General features: G+C 32.1%; 1 protein-coding gene across 5 annotated transcripts in view; it reads left to right on the top strand.

Moving 5' to 3' along the window:
- LOC107457025 (protein peanut) overlaps positions 1–26773 on the top strand; it is a 111456-nt gene that overhangs the window by 9669 nt on the left and 75014 nt on the right. For 2 of the 5 annotated variants that reach the window (XM_071182648.2, XM_016075061.4), the window contains exon 1: positions 20382–20677. The exons of the other annotated variants lie outside the window; for them this stretch is intronic. The gene's annotated coding sequence lies outside the window, so the exon portion shown is untranslated. Of the gene's footprint in view, positions 1–20381; positions 20678–26773 lie in introns of those variants that run through there. 5 annotated transcript variants of the gene reach the window in all.

Raw genomic sequence — 26773 nt, 5'->3', positions numbered from 1 at the left:
AATTCAATTTCAATGAAATGGGCGGCCCGGTACCATTTGATCCACGTACCGGTACCGGACCGGAGGATGAGGAACACTGCTGTAGATCAGTGTTTCCCAAAGTGTGGTACGCGTACCCCCAGGGGTACGGGAACAGTTTAGCAGGGGTACGCGTTCTTATGCGAAATATCTTGCAACAAACGAAAATTACAAAAAATTTTATTTAAAAACAAAGCTAGCCATGAAAATTTACGATTACGTATTTTTCTATTGGATATTTTTTGCAGAGTTAACAGTTAATAATTAGTAGTGTCAACAGCCAGTTGTGATTTTTACTTTTTGTGCGATTTTTTATAGTAAAAAATTCATTCATTTTTTTATTAGGGGTACTCAGCTTTACGAAAAATTTAGAAAGGGTACACAAAAGTCATAAGTTTGGGAAACACTGCTGTAGATGATAGAGGAATGAAATAAGTGAAAAGGTTAGAACAAGGTGGATTTTGAATCTGAGATTGATTCGAATTCTACAATAATTCGACAATAATTACACAAATTGTAATAATAAAAAGGATTTTATTTCATTGTGGTTCAGTGGTTAAATCCAAACTGAAACTTAAGAAGTGAAGAAAAAATAATAAGAAAATTGTTTGCGCTCAGCGCCATCTGTTATCATAAATCCTCAACACTCCCCACTTGAACTCCTCCGAGTTCACTAAAATTTTAAACATAAAAATTAGACAAAAATAACATAAACATATTTAAAAAAAAATAACATTTAAATGCAAATAAATTTGAAATGAGATGCAAATATTCACTTGAAAGAAAATAAAAAAAACATAATCTAATAAGAAAATTAAAATAAAAACATTATCATTGTTCATTTCAGTCATTGAGTTCTAAAGGATAAATAAGTTGTACTGGGCGTTTATATTCGCCGTTGGATTTGCGAATAAGGCAAGATCTTACACGTCCATCACGCCCTTGAAATACTTTTGTTATAATACCTATGTCCCATAATAGTTTTGATTTTGTGGTGCCCTCCATCATAACCACATCTCCCACTTTCAAACATTTTGCTTGGTTAGGAGAAGTAAAGTTGTGTGCAGATCTCAAATTAAACAAATAGCTCTCCTTCCAGCGCTTCCATAAATTAGCCAATAATGTAGCTTGGTATTCTTTTCTTTTTATAAGAATCTTTTTGGTGGATTCTCTATGGATGGTTTCTATGAAATGGGCTGGATACTCTGCCTTTTCTTTACCAGAGGTTAACAATTGTGATGGGGTAAGAATTTCCGGTTCACCAATTTCGTTAGTGACGTAGGACAAGGGTCGAAGATTAACGATGGTTTCGATTTCAGTCAATATAGTGGTCATCTCTTCAAAATTTAAGAGAGCTTTTCGAAGTATTTTCTTTAGAGGCTCTTTGACACTTTTTACCAATCTTTCATAAAATCCTCCCCACCAAGGGGCAAGTTGGACGATGAATTTCCAGGATATTCTTTTAGCAGCAAGAAAGTTTTTGAACTCGGAATTTTCCAAAATATCAAATAATCTTTGAAGCTCTTTATCGGTACATTTAAAAGTCTTGGCGTTGTCGGAGTAGATTGTATGACAACCACCTCTTCTACAGAGAAATCTTCTGAATGCCAGCAGAAAAGTCGAAGTAGACATGTCTGTGACTAATTCAAGATGTATTGCTCTCGTGACTGCACATGTGAACAAGGCTATATATGATTTCTTTATTCCATTTTCACCCTTGATGTAGATTGGTCCGGCAAAATCAATTCCGCATACGGTAAAAGCAGGAGTTTCACTAATTCGATCTTTTGGAAGCTGTCCAGTCATTTGGGTAGAAGGCTTGGCTGTGTATCTGCGACAAGTCAAACATTTCGAGACAACCTTTTTTACTAATTGTCTTCCTTTAGGCACCCAAAATCTTCTCCGAATTTGTACTAGAGTGCTCTCTACTCCAGAGTGAAATACATTTTCGTGTTCTCGCTTGACAAGCAACTCCGCAAATTTAGACTGTCTTGGTACGATTATAGGCTTTTTCTCATCAAAAGAATAATCTCCTTCGTCCAATCTTCCTGTGATTCTCAGGATACCTTTTTCATCAAGATAAGGAGCTAAATTGAAAATAGTAGAAGAAGCTGGAATAGGCAAACTAGATTGGAGAGCTCGTATCTCACTTTCAAAGAATTTTGCTTGAGTAAGCTTTACTAGTATATTTTCAGAATTTCGGAGCTCTTCTGCAGTCAGAGTTTCCATATTCGGCTCAACTTTCTTTAAACAGTTCAAATATCGCACTACCCACGCTATGATTCTAACAACTTTTTCGAGGTTGCTAAAGTTAGCGATATTTATCAACTCAAGTTCTTCACCATCTACACATTTCATAACGGTGATTTCATTTTTACGATACTCAATTTGTTCATCATTTTCTTTGAAGAGTTTCAATTCTGGCCACATTTCGGTCGGAAGCGACAACCAAGGTGGCCCCTTCCACCAAATGTCGGAATTCTTCAATATACTCATGGAAGCACCTCTACTAATAAGATCGGCAGGATTGTCAATTCCGGGGCAGTGGAACCAGTCCTTAGGTTGAGTAATCTCTTGAATTTCTTCCAATCGGTTACGCACAAATTGTTTAAAACGAATGGCAGGAGTTTTTATCCAACAACACACAATAGAGGAATCGCACCAAAAGAAACTGTCACACGTAATTTTTATGGCTCTAGTAATAGTTCGAAATAATCTAGCAGAGAGGAGGGCACCTAGTAGCTCAAGTCGTGGTAATGTAATCATTTTGAGGGGCGCAATTCTACTTTTAGCTGAAACAAAACATGTAGAAATATGCCCATCACTAGTTTCTGATCTGATATATGCTACTGTACCATAACCCTTTAAGCTGGCGTCAGAGAAGATATGTAATTGTGAACTTATAATTTCTTTGTTACCTGCTTCAAAAAAATAATAACGCGGTATTTTCAAATCATTAAGTTCACCGAATTGTTTACATATTTCGCGCCACTGATTTTCCATATCTAAGGGTAGCTCTTGATCCCATTCCAATCCGCTTTTCCAAATGCTTTGAACTAGAGATTTTAGAAGCATTGTAAAGGGTCCCAAAAATCCTACTGGATCAAAAATACGCCCAATGATTTTCAAAATAAATCGTTTTGTTATTTGCCCTGTGTCTATCAATTTTAACAGATATTTGGACTCAAAGTAAAATACATCTCTTTCAGGATCCCAACAAACTCCCAAAACTTTAAATGGAAAACCTGATTGACCTAACGATTCCTTTTCATTCTGAACATCTATACCTGCATTCTTCCATAATTCGCGTAATTTTTTATCATTTGTTTGAAACTTTCTCAATACCATTCCCGCATCCCGAAATATTTCAACACAATCAGAACTTATTTGAAATGCTGTATCTGTACTGTCACTTCCCCCTATGACGTCATCGACATATACCCTTTCATTTAGTAATTCATACGCAAGAGGCTTTGATTTTGCAAACTTTTTAATATGCTCTTTAATAGTAGCCGCTAAGAGAAAAGGGCTACAGTTGATACCAAATAGTACGCGGCAAAATCTATAAATTACTGTAGACGAATCATTATCGGGGTCATCTGACCAAAGAAATCTTGTGACATCTCGATCTTCTACATTAATCCCTATTTGTAAGAAAGCTTGTTGCACGTCCCCTATAAAAGCAATCTTGTTTTCCCGAAACGCTAGCATAAGTTCATATATATCTGGGTATAAATTTGGCCCAATATACAAACAATCGTTAAGAGACAATTCATTTTTCTTATGCGCGGAACCGTCAAATACAATCCTTAATTTGCTAGTTAGTTTATCGTTTCTTATAACAGCCCTATGAGGTAAATAACATTGTTTATAATTTTGGGGATCAGTGTTTTTAACTTTCTCAATTATCCCTTCATTTTCGTAAGTTTTTATAACTTTTTTATATTCTTCAAACAAGGATTTATCATTCTTAAATCTCCTCTTTAATTTGTCAAACCTCTCTGAAGCCAGCTCAAAGTTATCATTTAACAAATGTTTTGTATTTGGTCTCCAGAGAAGTCGCACACTATACCTATTATTTTCAAAATGCAAATCAGAATTAAAACCTTTTAACAATTCACTTTTATTATCAACATTTTCTTCGTTCATAGTATTTATTCCTAATCCTTCAAGGTTCCAAAACAAAGAATAATCAACATCAGATATTATAGTATTGTTTACAATTCTACTTAATTGGCAATTATTCATGAATCTCCCTTGAACCACAAAACCAAATAAACTATCGGTTGCAACGAGCCCTTTTCCGAGCCTCAAAGACGTATCAAAGATTACGTCATGTAGGAAATCGGCGCCGATCAAAATGTCTATATCAGCAATTTCTCCGGTATCCGAAAGAAAAATATTATTTTTCCTTGTTAATTGTTTAATTCTCTCAGGGGGTGCGGCTATTTTCCCACACGTTATTTTTTCTACTACAAATGCTTCAATGCACACATTTAATTTTTTATCGTTTTTGTACTGAAGATTCACTTTCACTAAATCATAAGAACACCCCTTGGAATTTTTTTCTCCAAAACCGAAAACATGCAACCGTTCAGTTTTAATGGTCCTGAGGTTCAACTCATTACAAATATCCCGTTTCAAAAAACTGCGATGGCTACCAGAGTCAAATAAAATTCTAACCAACTTCTTTACATTACCACAAATCAAATACGCTAAAGAAGTCTGTAAATAGATCATTTCATTTTGTTTTCGTTTCGAAACACATGAAGCGGTAACGGATGCCAGAGTATCGTTTTTCTCTTTCGACTCATTATTTATTACTGATTTATCACAAATTAATTCGCTATGCGGTTTCTTACATAATGTGCAAATACATGTATTCCAACATTTTTTGGATGTGTGATATTTCTTTAAGCACCGGAAACAGCGAAATTGATCTTTTAGCGTTTGTTTTTTTTCTTCGATGGTCAGAGAACAATCTTTCGATTCGTGATTTTTGGAATTACAAAACAAACAAAATATGTTGTTAGATGCCGAAACTAATGCCGAGGAAGATGAGAACTTCCGATTACAATTATGTTTACTATGGCTCTCCGACCGTTGCTGTGTTTCGAAATGAACACTTAGTTTTTTAGAACTATTAGACAACACATGTGAGGCTTCTCTACATTCTACCTCTTTTCTAATAAATGAAATTAGTTCATCAATGTCAAAATCTACACTTGATTTTCTATTTTTATTATAATCTAAATTTAAATCCTCTGGTAGCTTTTGCAAAATAACAGGACAGAGTAAATTACCATAACTACCTTTTGTTACATTCATTGATTTCAAACTGCGAATGTGGATTTCACATTCGTCATAGAATTTACGTAGAGCTTTAATATCATATGAATTTCTTACAGAATTAATTGATAAAAGTTTATTCATATGACTACTAATAATTAAATCTTGCCTACCAAATCTTTCGGTTAGCAACTTAATAGAAGAATCATAATTACTTTCAGTTAATGAGAATCCAGAAATTGCACTCAAAGCAACTCCCCCTAAATACATCTTAAGATAATTAAATTTATCAATTTTTTTAAGACTCTCATTACTATGTATAGCTATGTTATAGCTATTCCAAAAACTGTGCCACTCACAAGCATCACCAAAAAATTTGTTTATCTCCAATTTAGGTAATTTAACGTTAGCAACGTGCGAGATATTTCCATAAGTTATATTTTCTTGTAAATTATTGTTACCACTATTAATCGTTACTTCCTGTCTTGTAGTCTGGCATTTCAGTAAATATCTTTCAATTTTGCCTTTATAAGCCACTACTCGATCTTGATACTCTTGACTTTGTATGATTTCACTCTCTAATTCCTCGCTCTTATCAAAATAATTTTCAATTTTTAAATCAAGAGCCTTTAAAGTTTCGTTTTTTTCATTTAACTGATTTAGATAATCATACAAATCAGGATAATCAGGAAGTGTTTCTAATAACGATTTATCAATTTTATTTATTAATTTTGTAATCAGCTGTCTGATTACTGCTCTTTTGGACTTTAATTTTTCAAAATCATCCATTATAAACAGCTCGCACGTTACTATAATAAATACAATACAATTAATACAATAAAATATCAAAATAAATTACCGACTTAAGGGAGACCAAAACAAAACAAATGTTAACTTACATTTCATGCAGGTGGCCTATTTTCGGCCGGTGTAGCACCATGATTCGAATTCTACAATAATTCGACAATAATTACACAAATTGTAATAATAAAAAGGATTTTATTTCATTGTGGTTCAGTGGTTAAATCCAAACTGAAACTTAAGAAGTGAAGAAAAAATAATAAGAAAATTGTTTGCGCTCAGCGCCATCTGTTATCATAAATCCTCAACAGAGATCTCTTGTACCTGTGCGCTACTGGGAATTGACGTTTGCTGCTATCCTGTTTTAATAAACTAGGATGCACCATGGGAGAAACTTTTCATCGTAAATTCTCTGCCATAAGTTAAATAAAATTTTAAGTATAGAATTATAATATTGAGTTCAGGCAAATCTAGAATAAATAAAATTTCAGCTACTGAAATTTTTTTCTTCTAAATATCAAAATGAGAACAAATTATTAGAGGATAACTTATCACGCAATGAGAAATTTTTCTTCCATCGATTTTTTTGCATTATGCCGCCCAAATGCCCGCCATTAACCAAAAAAAAATAAAAACAAAAACAAAATTTCATTATGATATTTTGAAATACTTTTTTCAGCAATTGGAACTTCATGGCTAAAATTACCCGATGGCTATAAAATACCAGTAATCTTTACCCCCTAACCTTAATAATATATTTTGCGATGTACGATTTTCTTAAATTTATTTTAATAAGCACTAAAATCTTTATTATAAAAATTTTAAATTAGTTATATAAAGTTTGAAAATTACACCCATTCACTGTGTTCTTTCTGATAATCGTTTAAATTTTTGAGGCTTATTAATTCATAAAATAGTTCAAATCTGCTGCAACTAGTGCTAAGGTGAACCATCCTTCATATACTTGATAACATGGTATAGAGATATCTAAGCTTACGTCATTTCCACTTAGCTATCCACTGGAAATCCATCAATGAGATGCAGATAAAAACGTATACGTTTCTATTGGGATGCGAATATGAATCGTCCAATAGCATTAGGGCAAACGACTATTGCTTTATTCCACTCTGTGATCTAGTTTAGTCTCCGGCTTGGCCATCTCTTTTATGGTTCGACTTGATTGGTACAATTTAATATTTATGCTTACAGCGAATTGAACCTTTACCATGATTCAAGATACCAATTTTGTGTGCAATGTTGAACCCATTTTCCTGGGTGTGTATTTTACAAACTTTCAACTTAGTGTTTTTGATTTTAGCATCCAATATAACCTAGTGCTTCAATCCAACTACGTGTAATAATTAAGTAAATAATCAGAAGAAACTAAAGCAGTAAGATATTATTTGATTAAAAACTTCATTCGCTTCAAAAATATACAAATTGGGAATAACAGTCGACATGTTTCACGCGCTCAAAACAGACGCCCATTTTCAAGACTTGCCAGACGTAAATGGAAACAAATAAAGGTGATGTGAGATATAAAACGTAAAGTTACAGACGGAAAATAAAAAAGAAATAAAAAAAAAATAAAGGCGAGAAACAAAACTAGAAAAACCACAGTTGCTGAGAGAGGAAAAAATGTGAAAACCAGAAAAGAAACACCACAGTGGCAGAGAGAGCAAATAAGGGCAAAATGCATTTCCAAGCTCTATGGAGAGATGGTAAGTAACTAATGTTTCTAACAAGGAAATCAGCATTCGTATGAATAAAACATGATTCTAAGGCATCAAGATGAGTTGATGTGACTGGCTTAGAAATAATTTTGGAACTGTCAAAATTGAATTTGCGCCCAAGATTCCTATAATGTTCAGCAATTTTTTCTCTCGCGTACTGTGTTTTTCTAATTTTGTTTCTCACCTTTATGTTTCCATTTTTCGTTTACAACTTTATATTTTGTATTTCAAATCATTCGTGTTACTCCTCATTCACGGCAGGCAAGTCTTGATAATGGCCGTCTGTTTTTGAGCGCTTAAAACATATCAACTGTTATTTCCTATTTGTATATTTTTGAAGCGAATGAAGTTTTTAATCAAGTAATACGTGTAATATTGATTTTATGTAATACTTATATTGTGCTGTGTTTCTGTTTAAAGTATTTTGTGCTGCCATCTATATTTCATTTTAAAAAGCCACGTGATTAGTAAATGTTTTACAATTAGGTAGTGTGTTAGTATTTTGTGTATGTTTGCATTTTGTGTTCGTCATTTAAATATATTGTTCGAAAGGGGTCGTTAGTATCAATTATTTAGTAGCCATGCTGATCTTTATTTGATAACACTTTTTTCCACTAAACTTTTCAGCTGAATAACATTGTTTTCAAATATTTTACTAATTCATTTATTGACCCAATTCTTTAGTAACATGATCTTCTTTCTCTTTTTCTTTTTATGTTGGCCTCTTCTATGGATGAAACCACTCTGCAGCAGCGGTAAGCCTTTTTTTTTTCTTGCCATGGATTGCTTTATTTTTTTCTTCCTTTTCTTTCTTCTGCATTTTGTCAAACCAATTTATTTATAAATTTTAAGTGTCATCTGTGTTTGCCTTTGTTTTTCGACCAAGTGTCTCAAGTCTGGTGAAAACGTGAGAATGCACTTATTCACGATGTTAATGTACCGCCGAGTGTTCGAGTGGATGCTTATGTAAAGTTTTTCCTTTTCTGAGAAGGTCGTGTTATTTGTTTTAGTGGTCTCTCCTAACGTTGCCAAATATGTTTAAATAATTGTTTTTTTCTTGAATTTTTGTATAGTCGGCCATTGTTTTATGAAAAAAAGCATTTTTTTTTTACGCATGCTTCTGAAGAAAGTACATATTTTCTCATTAAAAAGAAAATACCTCTTTTTGAGAGTTGTTTAAATATATTGATTTTGCGCTTAGATATGTTATTTATTTTGCGTTCTTTCACTCAGATATGATAAATTCGTGGTATTCTAAAATTTTTATACGGTGATTTTTTAATTTTTTATTATGGAACAGAATTGATACCGATAGATTAGTTGATTATATTTCGTAAAATATACTGCTCGAAGTAAGTAATTAAATTCTCATTCTATTTTAATTATAAAAAAACTAATTGTTTTTATTATTTTTTTAATTTTAACGCCAGAAAGACGGATGGGATTTACTTGGCTCCTCTTGTTTTGTTATTCTGAATTCCAAAATTAACTTATTGAAAGTGTTGAGAATTTTAGACTTATAGTAATTTGATCCAATTTAAGAGCTTATTTAATCATTTATGTACTAGCCTTATAGAAACTTATCTATGGAACCTTATACCTAGAATGACGAAGGTCAAGATTCGTTAGGTATTTTGGTAGGTATCCCATAACCCCAGGTAGTTTTGGGATTTGGGTACCCTTTTTTATATATAAGGTACCCCAGTTTCATTAAAAAGGACTATTTCCACTTAAGTATCTATAATTATTATTTATAGAGAAAAGGAAACTCAATTTTCTAAAGAGCTAATAAACACACGTATAATTAAAAAGGCATTGTTTCGTTTAATCAAATATTTTCGTTGACTAATTCGACTGTATTATAGAAGTTCGATATAATATGTTTTTATTAAATTAATTGTGATTATATTTTTAACATTTTCCTGTCTTATTGATTTACATAACAAACACCAAAATTAGCCGTTTCAGTCTTCTTAGGAATACAACAATGTTGATTCTTTCTAGTGTTAAGAAAATAGGGATAATATTTTTTTTCCTTACAGTTCCTTAAATAACAAGTTTCCTTAAATAACAAATATTCGAAACACTGTTCCTAAAACTTTTGAAATTCTTTTATCAGTTTTGAATACTAAGCTTACTTTTTTATATGAAATTTTAATTAAGATTCTCTGTTTCGATTTTGTTTTTTAACCATTTACATATTACCATCTTCTATGTAAATATTCTACGATAATGGATTTTATATATCTTCAATGTGGAAAAGCTTGATCATCCGGTTTTAATATCCAACTCCGTAACTTAGTGATAATTTCACAAATCTATTTTTAGAATGAGGAAAAATTACTGTAGCAACAATTTTACCTCGACCCCAAATTGGGTCCTTTATGAACATAAGATTTTTTAATATTGGTCCTAGAATGACATATACAGGACCTAAATTTGCTGAATTATGAATATTAAATATTGGGTGAATCTGACAATTCTATATCGGGCTGATATTGGTTGTAAAGTGGCAGTAAAATATCAGGTGAATCTTGTAAATCTATATTATATAAGGCCAATGTCGGAAAAATAACGACGTTTTGAACCCTTATTGAGCCAAGATTCGAGGATATTGCACCAATGAGGGTCCAAGTTATTTTGCTACTAAGGTACAGTCTTTCAACATATTGACGTTTTGCGCCATTTTCAGACTGCATAGAGGGCGCTGACGGTCTGTCAGTCATCAATAACTATTGCAAAATCGCAGCTATTATGTAAATTGCATATTACATGTGCATAGTGCTCGACTTCGCGTGCAGGTCGTCGGGCTACCGAAGCGGGGGTGCCATCCCCTCTGCAGAGGATCAAAATTGTGATGGCATGTCTTCGGATCATCTTCAGGGATGTTTCCCAGACCGTCGCCAATAGCCCATTGTGTAGCTCTAGTGCGACGTAAATGAACAAATCAACAAATCAATCAAGCATATTACATATTCGTTAAAAAGAGTTAATTCAGCCAACAAAGCTAAATACAACTTTGACCCTTTGACCCAGATGTCCCTCTTATGTATTTTTTTTTTTTTGACGCTCTAATTATAAGAAATATATTTCGATGTTTTTCAATGACAAAAAAAAAAAAAAAAAAAATGGTTTAAGAATTACTTAAAAAAAACTTTTATCGGTTTTATCTATGTACAAAAATTTAAAATCTAAAAAAGAAAAAAAAAAGAATTTATTTTATTTTATTTTATTATTATTTAAAAGCATGTCAATAATTTATTTTGTAAATTAAAAAACTTCAATGGTGAATTACTGTTTTTTTAGATCTAAATAACTGTAAATTTGAAAAATTGAGCCGTGTTAGGAAGATTTTACCTTTAACGCAGGAAAAGGGACCGGTATTTTATGCTGTATTTCACAGCCTTAATTTAAATGCTAAATATAATATTTTTATTTTATTTTGACTTTAATACAAAATAAGGTAAAAAGTATGAAAACTATGTAGAATAAAAATTTTCTGTCAAAGAAAGAGTTAAACAGATGCCTGCAAATCAATTTAATTCAACGCTAAGTGCACTGTTGACATAATCTTCATTGATATTACACATTTAATTTTTCTAAATAAATAAATGAAGGCTTAAAATTTCAATATCCTTCCACCTATTCCTTTCTATTATGAATGAATTCGTGTGTCACTGTGTCTTAAATTTCATTCGGAATAAGTTTCGTTTAGCTTCTGTCAATGGGCCAGTTCGCATCAAATTGCCATCTGGAGAAGGTTGAGCCTATCCACTCAACTCAACGCTTGCTTTTGCCCCGGAACACTAATTGACAGTTAGCTTCCAGATGGCCCACTGGAGTACTCCCGAATTAACCAGAGATAAGAATTTTTTTTTTCCTTCTTTGTTTATAAAAAGCTTCGAGTTGAACGTGACGTAAAAGGAATTTGCTTCCCGGAAGATCAAAAGGGGAAAAAAAAAATCTGCTCTATATTGATATCAAGCTATATTTAATATCAGCTGTAATATAAAAAAAAGGAAGATTTTATTTTGAGTGTTGCTTAATTCATTTTGCCACCAGGCATTATTTTAGGGGAATTTTGATCTCTTAATAACCCCTTCATAAAATTTTTATGGATTAAATGGATCATACACAATATATTTTATCTCGAAAACTGATCTTTCTGACTTTTCTTTTGAGTTAATTATGCCTCTAACTCATAATTTTAAAACTAAATATCCTTGAAATGTGCCGGTTTTTGTCCCCCCCCCCTCCTAAAACATAGAACCTTATTTTTACACATTCATGCAATTATAAGTAGATTTTTCGTAGTTTTGTTGAACTGGTCTTACACAAAAATAAAGTCTGGACAGTCCTCTTGTTTTTCACGTAATCAGGACTTAATTTTCACAAACTTGTGAGTAGATTTTTCACTATTTAACACTAATGAACTCTCCATAAAAATTCTAGGGATTAGCCATGATCATCATGCAGGACAACTTTATTCGTAACCTATCTCAAAATAAGTTTTTTTTTTGTGTTTTGTTTTCAGATTTAAAAAGTTTCTCAAATAGCTTTTAAAAGTCTTTTATAATTATCCAATAAGGTACACTACCATTTAATCTTTTCTTAGTATTAGGCAGGACCAGTGGTCGGAAGAACTACATTTTCTTTGTAGTTACTACTGCTACTTTATTATAATTGTAGTTATCTACAACTACTTTTTTTTTAAAAATGTAACGATTACAAACTACTTTCGAAATTTAGTCACTTCTTTTAGAAGGCAAACTGAACTGGAGAACTTAATTTTCACCAATATTCAAAAAGATTTTTAATAAAAAATTGACTTAGTTCAGTTTACGATATTGGATATATTAAGAAGTTAATTCATGTTTACATGAAATATTTTTTTATATTTATTTAATTTATTTTATTCTAAAGCACTTTTTACGAATTCGTTCTTTTAACCTTCTAACTCAGTGCTTTTCTCGACATTGATTTAAGAAATGCTGGGAAATTATTAAATATTTGTGATTTAAATGATCAATGCTTTTTATATCCTCCAAGAAATAAAGTACAGTGCGAAAAAAAAAAAAACAGATCACTCTAGAATAACTTTTGCTCTAATGATTGGATCTTCACGTTCTAAGACTCGATTAATGGTTGGAAGGGTATTTTCTTAAATAAGAAAAAAAAGCTTGGGTTTTTACTTTTTTCCCTTTGAGGTAACGAATTTTAAAAGAAATAAAAGCTTGCTTCATAATTGCGACCAACAAAAATCTACATCTAAGCCGCTGATTTGTAAATTAGCAACCCGGCTTTGCTGCGTATGGTGTTTTTCCCCTCATATTATTCATTAGTAGTAAATGTATATAGCTTTGAATTTGCTGAAGAGAAATTTGTTTTGAATTAGCTGCACAGACAGAATATCGCTCAAAAGTGAAAGTCTACATGCAAGATTTTGTATATAGATTATTTTTCTTAGTGCTCTTAGACTAAAGTGACCACATTTTCACTGAGACAAAGCGGGACAAATGGGATGAAATGAGAATTACAATTTAGTTATATATATTTTATTGTATACATTCATATACTTGTACAAAAATGTATTTATTATTAATTATCGGTGACTATAAAAATATTTGTAAAAAATAATAATTTGAACATTATGATTTTTAATCAAATTAAATTTTTTATTTAAAAAAAATTATGATTTTCTTTCACGGTCATATTTTTGATCCGAGTGAATACTTTGCAATAGATTCGGATCATTTATTAAAATGTCGTGAAATATTTCACATGAATTGGTCAAATTATATTTTACACTTAAAATAGATTTTAAAGTTTTAATGTTCAACTGCGTTTTTTCAGTTGTCCATATTTTATTGATACTAGAAAAAACACGTTCTGTTGCTGCATTTGTTCCCGGAAGGGAGAGCGCGAATTCTACAATTTTCAAAATATTTTGATAAGGAATATTATTCTGTTTAAAATGAAGGAATAACTCCGTCCATTTTTTGTCTGTTTCCACATTTGCAGACAACCAACATTTAATTTTTTCATCTGTAACATATCTTTTTACCAATGACACCTCATCAAAAAGATCATTTTCGCAAATATTATTTTTCGGAAAATGGTTACTAATATATTCAAAAGATTTTTCTACATATTCCCATAAAATCTCCTTTTTTAATGTCACCCAATGAAAATTTTTAACATCTTCGAATTGAACTGTCCATTCTTCCAGATATTCCAAGCAGTTATTATAGAAATTTTTGACATGGTTTAAAAAATCAGGTCGTTTAATGGCACCTTGTTCTTCCAACCTAGTGATGTCTTTCCGAATAATTAAAGGAATGTAATCGTTATCAATTCTTTCTCGTAATTTTGTTTTTAAAATATTGATTTCATTTGACACTTCCGTAATTGAAATTTTGTCCCCTTCAATAATTTTCACAGCATTGTGAAATAATGTAGCTTGGTTGTGAATAAACTGAAGCCAAATTTGTGATGTGCCATTTTCAAAAAAGAGCTGCAATATTCTTGGACATTTATCTTGTGATAAAAAGTATGATTTTAATGGTTCGTATATTTTTAAAACATTTTCTACAGCTGGTAAAAGAGCTAGCCATCGTGTTTTGCTGTAACCAAGAATTCTTTTATATTCGATTTCTGCGATTTCACAAAAATCCTTCAAACTTTCAACACGCACAGTATATAAATAAAAATACGAATAAATTTTTGCAATAATATTTTCAACATCAACTGGAAGTAAGTCAGATGCTGTTTGAATAGCATTATGTAGAATGTGAGCTGCACAACCTACTCCAATAATTTTTTGGTTCAAATGTTCGTTAAGTTTCGTAAAAACGTTATTGATGCCTCTTCTAGCTTTTCCACCAAAATTTGCGTTAGTGTTATCCGCACAATAGGCAATAATTTTATCGTTCAAATTATTCTTTTTCAAAATAGTACTTATTGAGTCAAAAATTATTTGTGAAGTTTCACCCGGCAATGAAACAAAATCTAATATTCTAATTTTAATTCCTGTTTCTGGATCAAAAAATCTAACAATTGAGGGAAATAATTTTAAATCTTTGTGGTTGGAAGCATCAGAATATATGGATATAAATGAGCATTTTTCTAATTCTTTCTGCAGTTGTGAAAACGAATATGGTGAAAAAATATTACAAATAATTGCTTCGGTTTTTGTCCTTGCACATGCAAATTTTTTGTCGAATAATGTTTTGATCATTTGCGACGTACAATCCATTGATCGGAAACTTTGATTGTGGTTTATGGTGTGGAAAGCAAATAGCCCTTCCGCTAATGCTAGCTGTTTTTCCGTGTTGCCAAAGCTAGCACTGCGAAAAAACTGTTCCATTTTAGACGAAGAAGCGGCATTATTCAAAAATCTTTTGTGCCTCTTTGTCGCTAGATGTTTAGTAATATCGTTTTTTCCACCATGTGAGACCGAAAATTCAGCATTGCATTTATCACACCGTACCATATAGTCTATTTTAGTTTTTTTAATAAATGGAAATTCTCTGCTTAGCTCTTCATTAAATTTGCATTCTCTTTTTTTACTCATCTTTTATTCTGTGGGTAAATACTAGAAATAAATAAAAAAAATTACTACAAAGGCTAAAAAGGAGTATTAAATTTTACCTTTTTGGCCACTACGTTGTAGCGACTATTGCTCTACCACTATCCTCGTCAATCGAATCGAGTCAAACCGAAAGTCAAATTGAAAACAACAAACCGCACTGTCTATCGGCAGTCCGCCTGTCTGCACTTATCTGAATTAAGCCGAGGCGTAACGACAATGATCGAACACCACCGAATAAATCTAACTCAGTACATTGCCTAATTTAGTTTACTCTGCATGCATTTAATGTGTTTTTTTTTTAAATCTATTTTTTATTTCTTTATATTCACCATAATACTTAATAAATAATAGGTAATATATTTTTACAGTACATTTAAAATAAGAAATGCAGATATTTTCTAAAAAGCGGGACATTTTAAAAAATCGGCGGGACGCGGGACAGTCCACAAAAAAGCGGGACTGTCCCGCCAAAATCGGGACGTGTGGTCACTTTATCTTAGACCTACCTTCAAAGTGTTTTCATAGATAACTAACTGAATTTGTATTATTATCAGAGCAAGTCCTGATAATGATACAAATCCGTTTTTATGTATCAATGAAAAAAGAACTTCAATTGCGCCTAAACAAAAATAACTTTCCAATCACATTTTATTAGATACGTTACACTGCTTGCAACCTTACCTAAATATCCGTTGAAAAATTCGATCTCTCCTTTCAGTTTGAAAGGAAGAAAATGAAATAAAAAAAAAGCACTTATTGGCTGATTTCCAAAAAAATGTTCGCCGTTGTACCTGCTGAGGTAACTGTTTTTCTATCTAATAAAGGCGTTGATTCGAGCCTACAAGTTCTTTTTTTTATTCAATCTGTTCGACTGAAGTTAGAGCATAAGGTAAAGTGCATAGATGAGAGTGAGTCAGTAATGTAGAAAAATTAAGAGTGGCGGTTAGTCATGGGGCAAGAGGTCGAGGGGCCCCTCCCGATTTGAAGGTTGAGGTTACGGATAGATTGCTTTTTCTGTCACCAGAATGTCCCTCATATAAAGAGAACATGGAAAGAAATATTTCCCTTTCTTGTTTGCCTTACTTTTTTTATGTATTTTTTTTAGTACTTGTATGAAAGATGTTGCGTTTCTTTGAATGTAATGTATTTTGATGTATTGCTGGGTTTGTAAAACTGTTATTTATGGCTGTGGATTAGGATTTATTTTTTAAACATTTTAATGCGAGTCTGATTATCCACTGGGTGTCCGTGTCCCTATAAAAATAATAAAATAATGATAAACAACAAAAATTCTATTTGAAAAATTTTTTTTTTTTCCTTAGAAGACAAAGTGAAAACCCTTAGCTACTTACTTCCAAATTTTAAAGTTTTTCTTAACTATTTGATTCTTGATTTTGTAAATTTAATTAAAAATTATTATGATGATCATCGCATGCAGAATGATTTAAATACGTTAGAAGGGTTTGGGTCAATCTAGTTATTAGCTATATTTTTTCTGGAGGTTGCGTTTTTACATTAAGTTTTTCCTTATGTTTTATGATTGGTATTTTACTAGTAAACAGATTTTTCGTTGGATAGCAGCCCAATTAGCAGAATCATCATATTTCCTACATAAAAATCGTGGTTTTATTCTTCAAAATGCTTTTTTGATTTACTATTTGAAACTGTGTCTTTTCGTTATATTACCCCTTACCGTTTTATATGCAATAAATAATGATGTTCAAGGAATATTGATGTTTTTAAGTACTGGTTACTTATATTATATTTATTCGATTTGTTATCGTAAACAAGATTTTTACGATCAGGTTACGATATTTGTTTTTATTTCATTTATTTGTATTGTTTTTTTATAACATTAGTGTCTTACTATTTTAATTGTTATTTCTCTTTTATTGAAAAATTCTTTTGCAAATAGCAGAAAATTTGGCGGATATGAAGAATCCTTTTATTTTTTATTTTTTTATATTGCAATACTTTTTATTTGTTCCACGCATTAAAAAAACAACCTATTTATGCTTGACAAACATTGCACTCTGAGCCTTGATGCCTCAGAGGATAGAGCTTTCAATGAGGCGAACCGGGTTCGAATCCCAGTCGATACGAATTCTGCATACCGCTTGCACCGACCACAGTGCTGACGTGAAATATCCTCAGTGGTAGACGGATCATGGGTTACAGTCCCCTTGCCGTCAGGCTACCGTGGGAGGTTCTCGTGGTCTTCCTCTCCATGTAATGCAAATCCATCAAAAATTTCTCCACGAAGGCAAAATTTCTCCCAATACTTGATCCGAAGTTCCCTTGTCTTCTGGATTGGGTTCAAAATTATAAGGCTACGGAGTTGAACATTAGAAGTCGTAAACCCAAAAATTGGGTCGGTTGTTCAACGACGGTTATAATATAAAATAAAACATTTCACTCTGTACCTTAGAAAATTCGAGAAACGGGAAAATTCCAGACAGAGGAGTAACAGAATTTTCCCTCTATTTTTATGGGGGCGATTCATGTATACATTTTCATTGACCGAATTTTTTTCCCGTTTTGGTATTTATTTTTTGGTTTTCTTAGCAAAAAGCATGAAGTCGGTGTTTTACCGCTTATTTCCTAATTCTATCGTTATGTGTGTTGTTTTTAAAGAAAAAAAAGTACTTTAAATATTTTGTACATTTCAAAAAGTGCGTAAATAATTATGAAATTGGTGGGAGTTTTGGTTTTACCAGAGGCCAAATGTTTCACCATCTGCTCACACTTAACACACCTGGCCATTGTATCCGTGTTTGCTTTTTCACCGGAAGCTTTTTTTCTTATCTCATTTTTAGTTTACTGTGACAATCACTGTGACAGCTTATTTCTCTTGGTGATTTGTGTTAGTTTACCTATGCATTTTAGTTTTTTTAATTTTTTTTTTATAAGTATGCTATTATCTGAAAGTACTGCAAAATTCACCAAGCTTTGCAAATATATTATGTTTTAGTTTTACATTTTACATAATATGCTATTAAATCGTTTTAGACGTTCTTTCGCTGGAGGAGGGATGATTTCTAAAGAAATTCTTTGTTTTTATAACGCCTCCTGATGTAAAATTCTATACTTCCTTTGGGTGGGAGTTCGTTTCTATGATTATTTTTCCTTTGCTTTGTTCTTGTTTGTCATTGGTCAGATTTTGTTAACTTTTCCCTCCTTCCTCTACTTTAATAGTAATTAGATTTGCGATGTTTCAAATGTATATATATATATTTCATTTTTGATAAAGAATGAAAATTACATAATTGACTGAGGAAGCAATAGCGTGTTAAGCTGCAATTTTACCAAAGAGGTTTCATTTTCATATTAAACTGTTCTTTGATGTTTTCAACTATATAATTGTATCGTGAAATGTTATGTTAGGAAACTTGTAAGTGAACATGTGAAGCTTATAAGCTTTTACGAGAAATTTCCCTATTTTTTCCCACTATGGAACTTTGAATGGTTGACATTATTTTGGCAGAGCACCAACTTGAGTTTATTGAATATATTGGAAAGGAAGGAAAAAAAAGCCAGTTCTTGTCTTGCAATATGGCTCAGCATAATTCATGGCTCTAGAAATTGTTTTTTCAACAATGGAAAAACATTTTTTTTTAATCTACAACTTTTCCGAGTACACATTCAGCTATTTCTGTCATACGTAGTTTAATTAGTTTTTTTTGCAATGGTGAGTGGTTTATCCAACTCGACCAATCATGTAACTTGGCATAAATGATGTTCCTGTTGCGTTTACGTTGAAGGTTTTAGCAAATCGCAAACCAGTCCTAATTCTCAGAAACCATGTGTCCCTTCAAAGGAACCCTAGGGTTCCGCTATAACAGGGAATTTCAATACATCAATTTTAGAAAACATAGTTTTTTTTTTAATTTTTAATTTTATTTCCAATGAGCTGCACAATCGGTCTTGCCGATAAGCAGACCTAGTGCGTTCTCCAGAGGTGGTATCCACTCTTTCAGGACCACCACAATGGGTGAGATACCGTTGGTCATGTTAATTTGGACGTCTAGTTTCTGCCACACTAGATGGCAGCACCGAGACTATTTGGATGCTAAAGTGCACTAGGAATTTAATTTTGCCGGAAATGCCAAGAGCCAATAAGGCACTTCAGGGATCTTTTACATGCCACATAATCATACGACATGGCCGCTGAGGATTTTCTGCATCCCGAAAATCCGGTGTCTGGGCCGGGGATCGAACCCGCAAACTTGGGCTCAGAAGGCCGACGACAAACCAACTGCGCCACCAGCCAGAAAACATAGTAAAACCAGAAAGCTGGTTTACGAAAGATATTTTTCGAGTAAATAAAGTAAAGTATTTCCCGAACGACCTATTATGAGCAAGGTGGAGATCATGGTGGTTAAGGCATGTATACATGCATGTGATACGAAACTATACATGCATTTGATTACGACATTTTATTTTTCAAAATGTTTCTTGGAACCATCTTGTAAACTCTTCATTTTTTTCAATTTTTACTAACTTAGAATCTTAATGTAGATAATTCTTAAAGAGGGGGAAAAAAACGCAAAATTTAAGGGGCACAAGCGTCTCAGGCACTAACTATATTAAATCCTATATAGGAACTCGGTACGTGTATTTTTGATCTTGTAAAGTAAAATTATTTGACGGAGCTTTGATTTTATGCAGAAACGTACTGCTTTTTTTTCCCCTAAGCACATATCGTGTGTTCAATGCTGGCTAAGTAATTCAAATTCAATTATTTATTATAATAAAATAAAAAAAACGCTAAAAAGGGTAATACGTCTCTGACTTACAGGAATAGGCTTTTTGCGTGATAATTTCATGTCACGTAAAGAACAAAATGAACCATATTTTTTTCCTATCTACCAATTCATTAACAATCTTCCCCTTTCTCCCCCTTTACAACACCTGGGGTAGAGATAGAAGAGCCTCCACCCTTGAAATCCATAGCCTTTTTACGACGCGGCCACACCACCGGTACATACTCCGTGGCGCACGTGCTCCGAGCCAACATGGACTCTTCGATCGATTTTAGAAGTCAGCGAACCATGGTGTTCCTTCAGTGGATAATTTTCCACGAGTATTTCGTTTCTGTTAAGTTATGAAAATTGGTTGACCAACAACGCCGCTGAGAATAGCTTGGTTAGAAAACGAATGCATTTGTTTTGTTTTGTGTGTTGAAGTGTCATCTCTTGGATATTTTAGGAATCGGTTTAGTTAGAGAAATCGTCGCTAGTAAGAAGTAAGATGTTTTTTTATTATATACAAAGACTGTGATAGCATTTTATGGATACATTTTTTGTGCAGGTGTCCACAGTTGTTGATTTTTGCAGTTAAGGTTATCAAAATTGCCTCTAAGAATGAAAAAATTTGAATCAAATTAATGATTTATTTAGTAGTTTAATATCTTTAAGGAAATTTTTACATAGTTGCTACATAGTTTTAAATAGTTGCTTTATGTCGCTAAGTATTTTGGTTAATATTTAAAATTATTCTTTTCGTTAAGTTATTTCAAAGTTTATATTTGAATCGTTCAAATGTTAAACTTCGTAACTGATCTTTTTTTTTATTATTGAAAGAGAAAAACAAGTATTTAGTTGACACTTTTGCTTACTTAAAATTTCAATTTTTAAAGATAAAATCTTATCTCAGCTCAATCCTCGTTAGCTCTTTTCTATCATTTTTCCCAGTCTAACGTTTTATCTAAAAAATTAGTTAGCATTTAGGCTACTTTTTTTAATTGCGTTTATGACTTAAGATAATTTACCTGTCGTTAATGACAAATTAGTAGATTTCGTTTGATGGCAAATCATCTGTCGTTTATGACAAATTAATAAATTTCGTTTGATGGTAAATTAGCTGTGGCTATAGCGACAACCAATTTTATGACAAACTTCGTTAAGACAAATCAGTATAATGTCATATTTTTTTTCTTCTAAATTTAGTTTGAAAAATCCATCGATTTCTAAAAAAAATATATTTTTTAATTTGGTAATTCTTTTTTTTTTTTTATCCTTTAGTGGTAATTACTTATATTTAATGTGTTTAAAATTCTGTGTCAAAAAAACTATGAAGTGTTCTTATTTATTGATTTATTTTTTTAATTTTCAAAGACAATTTTTTCAAACTTTTTCTTATAACAATTTGTAATTACTAGATGTTTTTCTTTAAACCGCACATAGAAAAGGAATTCTGTGGTTTTTTTTTCCTTCCTCGCTGAGCCACTGGTATTAAGTATAGTTGCAAAGCACCATTGTCTGGGCGTAGAGTAAGGTTTTATTTTTTAAGTCTGAATTCTTTTTTCAAATGATTTCTTGCTCAGTGGAAATCGGCCACTCTTAACGTGTTTTTGAACTTTCCAATACATTATTTCTCTTGCGACGCACCACTGACTTTATCCAAGTTAATGTTTCATCGCTTCTTGTTGACGTTTTTTGTTCTGTTAATCCTTAAAACGGTGGCTTCTTTTTCTGATAAGATAAAAAAAAAGTTACGGACGGTAAAACACGTTTTGGAATCATTTAGTTATGCAGGACATTCTCTGGAAAGTTTATTTAATGCTCTGCCGAGGAAAACCCAGTCGAGGTTGATGTTAGGCCTGGGAATTCATTACGAATTGTTTTAGATGAAATCAATTAGATAAAACAAAAAGAAATACGTACATGTCTGTATACCAGGATAGTCTGGTTGGTAGGGCGTTGAGCCCATGTCCCAGAGGTTGTGAATTCAATCCTCGCCGGTTTTAAAAATTTATCATGTGGAACTGTTATTATTTCAATTCACGTTTTACTGCGTGTTTTTAAGATTTTTTTTAAATAAATATATTGGTTTTTGATTGTGACATCACAAGATTCGATATGGCTTTTTACTTGGAGGCTGTCATTTTCTGTTAAATATGATTCTCGTTTATTTATTTATTTTTTAATAAAGCGATTGTAATTGTATTGTTTATTGGTAGATCATGCAACAGAAATTCGTTTTTGGTTTTTGTCTCTTTGTTAGGAAAAATATTTGCAAAATAACTATGCAGTATTTTTAAGTTTACGTACGAAAATATAATTTGAAAACTGACTACTTATCCCTGTTTAATTTAGTTAACAAAAATCGGATGAAAGATTGATCTTACTATGTCTTACCGAGAGATTCACTATCTCTTGTCTGGCTTTACTATTCTACGTTCTGTTGGAGTAAAATGAGTAAAAATGCATGTAGAAAAATCGACCCCATTCTTTCATTGTGCATCTGCTACTTTACTCCCAAGTTCAACATCCTTCTATGTAACTATGGCAACGGGAAGGCCAAGATCGTTCATCGTGCGTGCGCTTCTCTGTCTCTGGAAGATGCGTAAAGAAAACTACTACACGCTAATCCCATGAGGATGCCTGAGTTCCATTACGGGGCGTGTTACGGCTCTCAAAGAGACCTCACAAGATATGAGATTTTTTTTTTTTTTTAATGACAATTCTCAAAACATATTTTAATGCGTAGGGCAGTTTGTGATTTATGTTAAAACATGTGTTTGTTATCACTTCTGTAAATACGCTCTTTTTGTTCTTGGGTTTCAGTGACAACTTGCGTGTCTTATTTTGCTACTGTACCGTGTGAAATTGTCAGCTTAAATTGCGTTAAGATGTTTTATTTTTATCTTTATCATTTTTTTCCTTCTTCAGATTTTGCTATGTAATTGCTCTTCTCTACCCTGTCTGCTTACTTGTGTTTTGCCTGATGTATTTGTCATGGCAAATACATCATGCTAGGTTTTATTTGAGTGAATTTAACAAAATGATATTTTATCACAGAAGTAAAGAATATAAAATGAATTTTTTTAAAAAAAATCACATAGTTTTTTGTTTTATATTTTAAATATTTTAAACGAAGTATTGGTATATTTGAAGCTCTGTAAAGCCATTTTTTGTACATATTTAGATTTAAAATTTGTACTTCTGATTGTCTACCCTGTTGCTCAGAATCTGTTTTTCCCTACCGTTTATTTTTTTGTAAAATCAAACGTTCTTTTTAAAACTAAAGCATACTACTATAATCCAAACCAATTAACTCCTTTTTAAACATGGCGCGTAGCGTTTTTAAAAAGTGCTTAAAGGTGCTTATTTTCGATTTTAGTTTTTTAAAAGCCCTTAAAGGTGCTTTTTTCATTGAATGTTTTTAAAAAGTGCTTAATTTTGCCTTTTCGAAAATGAGATTTTTTACTTTACCATGTCGATTTTCACCACGTATTATGACCTGGGTTCGGTGAGATTATTGCACTCTCATGTGTAACTTTGCTGCATTTTGCAAGTCGATATTCTCAATTTCATGCTTCATTTTCCACCCTCAGATATCGAACCGAAAAATGGCTAGTATAATCAAGAAAAGAGTTCTTTGTCAGAAACTAGTTATTTTATCTTGGTCATGTAAAATCTTTGAAAATTATTTTGCATTTTGTTAATGTATGTAGTGCTTAAATTTTTTTGAGTGCTTAAAAAGTACTTATTTTAAAAGGTGCTTATTTTTTTGTTGCTAGATTTGGCTACGCACTCTGTTAAAAAATCAACTCAATCAAAACCTCACTCCCACTGTTTTTATGATAACTCTTCAAGTGTATTATCATGAGTGGTTTTAGGTTGCTTCCCTATCAATTGGGCAACTGCTAGATATGAGTTCGAGTTCGCTTTTCGAGGTTCGAGCCCGAATAAATTTATCCCGAGATATTTAGGATTACTTTGAGCCCCAGAACGCCCGAGATAAAGGCCCAATTTTGAAGTTTCACTATTAGGCCTTTGATGCCTAAATAAGGAAATTAGTCATTAAAACCTTTTTTTATCAAAATTAATTAACAAATTTTAATTTTTTTTTAATACTTAATAGCTGTACCAAACGTTTGTTTAGAAGTAGTAAAAAAGTTTTATCTTTGGTTCGAGCCTGTTCTAACCAGAAAACTTTTTTCAGTAAACGAGCTCGTCTAATCTTTATTAACTTCCCCAACCATCTTTAAATGCATGTTTACTTATTTTTTTTATCCTGTTAAAATATGCTTTTATGATTATCTCTTCTCCGTTATTCACAATCAATTATTATTCTTGCTGTTTATTCAAATTTTTGCAAAACTAAAACGTTCTTTCGTGAAACTAAAGCATACTTCTAAAATTCAAACCAATTAAGTCTTAACACCTCTTTTAGGAGCTCCAAATCAACACAATCAAAATCTCTTTTCCCATTTCTGTTTTTTTACGACCACTCTACAAGTGTATCATTATGAATGGTTATGAATAACTTCCCTATCAGCTGGGTAACTAACCCCGAATCCACTTTCAATCATTTTAAAATATAAGTGTTTATTTTTTTCCTCCGTTAAAATGGACTTATCTTGATTATCTTCTCCATTACTGACATTAAATTTTTATTCCTGCTGTTTACTTTTTGAAACTAAAATATCACTAAAATTCAAACCAATTAAGTCTTAACACCTCATTTAGAAGCTCCAAATCAACACAATCAAAATCTCTTTTTCCCATTTCTGTTTTTTTACGACCACTCTACAAGTGTATCATTATGAATGGTTATGAATAACTTCCCTATCAGCTGGGTAACTAACCCCGAATCCACTTTCAATCATTTTAAAATATAAGTGTTTATTTTTTTCCTCCGTTAAAATGGACTTATCTTGATTATCTTCTCCATTACTGACATTAAATTTTTATTCCTGCTGTTTACTTTTTGAATCTAAAATATCACTAAAATTCAAACCAATTAAGTCTTAATACCTCTTTTAGGAGCTCCAAATCAACACAATCAAAATCTCTTTTCCCATTTCTGTTTTTTTACGACCACTCTACAAGTGTATCATTATGAATGGTTTTGGGTAACTTCCCTATCAGTTGGGCGCGAAGAGCGGCTATCAACACCGTACCATTGTTTCCGGCCTAATGATCTTGCCTATATGGTGTAACATCATTATCTCGTTTTATCCACCAAAGATAACACCGGAGGGTTAATCATCTTTGACGTGTCCCTTCATGATCATTATCTCTGTCCTTTTCCCCTTTTTATGAGGAGCATTCTTTTAATATCTCTGTTCTCTGTTCGGAATCGACCTCTGTCATAATATTTGGAATATGCTTTAAGAATGTTTAAGTTCTAGAGATCTATGTGTGGATGGGAAACGTATTCATAACTATTGTACTAAAAAATGTTTTTTTTTTATTAGTTATGACAAAACTGATAAGTAAAAGACATTTAAGTGATCCGAATTCTGAACATTTAAGCGAATCTATCTCTAAATTTTTATGAAGATATTTAAGTGAAAAGAAATAATTTAAATTATATTAATTAAATTATCCCAAGAAACTGAGGCGGTGAGATATTACTCGATTAAAAACTTAATTCGCTTCAAAAATAGACGAACTGGAAATAACACTCGACATGTTTCAAGCGCTAAAAAACAGGCTCCCATTTTCAAGATACACAATAAAAATTATTTGAAATTTAAAACTTGAAGTTACCATAGAATAATGGAAAAATAAAGGTAAGAAACAAAATTTGAAAAGCCACAGTAGCCGAGAGAGGAAAAAAGGGAAAAAACGGAGCAAGAAAAACCACAGTGTGCGAGAGAGACAAAACAATACAAAAGGCATTCCACACGCTATAAAGAGGTGAAGAACTAATGTCGTTAATAAGTAAATTTGTTTCGAATTCGAACATTACCGCAACTATGAGTGCTAATCACACTAATATATAAATTGCCAATGTTATTTTATGTTATATTTTTTCTCCAGTGTTGTGTTCCTTTTCTAAAATAATGTAAACAACGTGATGACACGATATTGTATGCTGTAATGATTCAAACCATGTATTTATTTATTTATTTTTTAGTTTTAAAATAGATAAGCTGTATCACGAAATCGATCAGCTTAACTGGCTGATTTTGGAATACGGCCAAGGAATGGGAGTCCTTTTTGAATCTGTTTCCGGCGTGTGTAGGAATTGTTTGCTTTTATAAGATTATTTGGCTTTAAACATTTTCTCTTTCTACTGTAATTGTAGCTTTGTTTGAGGCGGTCAATTGCAAGTGGTTTAAAGAAGTCTCTTATAAAGGATTAGCTTTAAAATATGCATCTCATATGTTGTATACTATGTGACAATTTAATGTTTTCGCCTGAGCTCGAAAATGTTGTCCGACATTTCTAGGGCGTGTAAAAATTTCGATCGGGCATCTTACTTTTAACCTTAGATTTTAATTAAAATTATTCTAAAATACCGGAGAAACCTCCCTCCTTCAAACATTGATAACAAATTAGAATTTATGAATTAAAGTTAGCTTGTGGTTTTTTATTCTCTTAAA

The sequence above is a fragment of the Parasteatoda tepidariorum genome, chromosome 4 (assembly GCF_982258835.1).
Source record: "Parasteatoda tepidariorum strain Cologne lab strain chromosome 4, Ptep-v5.0, whole genome shotgun sequence".
Lineage (NCBI taxonomy): Eukaryota > Metazoa > Arthropoda > Arachnida > Araneae > Theridiidae > Parasteatoda > Parasteatoda tepidariorum.
The sequence above is the reverse complement of the archived record's forward strand: the minus strand, read 5'-3'. Positions and strand labels throughout refer to the sequence as shown.